The sequence below is a fragment of the Hevea brasiliensis genome, unplaced genomic scaffold (genome assembly GCF_030052815.1).
Source record: "Hevea brasiliensis isolate MT/VB/25A 57/8 unplaced genomic scaffold, ASM3005281v1 Scaf505, whole genome shotgun sequence".
Taxonomy (NCBI): Eukaryota; Viridiplantae; Streptophyta; class Magnoliopsida; order Malpighiales; family Euphorbiaceae; genus Hevea; species Hevea brasiliensis.
Genome location: NW_026615035.1, coordinates 54508 through 55174, shown reverse-complemented (window position 1 = coordinate 55174; position 667 = coordinate 54508).

The window sequence follows — 667 nt, the reverse complement described above, 5'->3', positions numbered from 1 at the left end:
AATCCACCACCAACACCACTCCTCAGGTCCCTAGCCATGTCATTTGTCACAATTGTAACGGCAATGGCCATCTTGCTAAGCAGTGTCCCACTCCACACTCATCCAATCCGCATCACCACTCCACCAAAGCAACTTCCAACTTTGCATCCACAACCACCACACCTGCGCAGAATTGGACTCTTGACTCTGAGGTGGATTTTCATCTCACAACTGATAATGGAAATCTGACTTCTTCTGCCTTGTATCATGGGACTGATGAAATTCTGATTGGAAATGGTAAAACACTTCCTATCTCTCATACTTGCTTCTCTATTCTTCTTGCTAATAATAAGTCTTTTCAATTGCAAAATATTCTTTGCACTCCCTCCATTCATCAAAATCTTCTTTTTGTTCATTCATTTACTAAAGTTAACAATGTCTTTGTTGAGTTTTATCCAACTAGTTTTCTTGTAAGGAATATCCCCACAAAGCAAATCCTATACTTTAGCTCGAGTAAGGATGGCCTTTATCAGATGCCTCTACAAATCACCTGTCCTGCTCGTCCGTAAGCTCATCTTGTTACATTGGAACCTTAGCATGCCCGTCTAGGCCATGTGAATTCTAAAGTAGTTAGTCATATTGTTTCTCAGAATAAACTTGCTTGTAATAAGTCAAAGTCTTCTACACC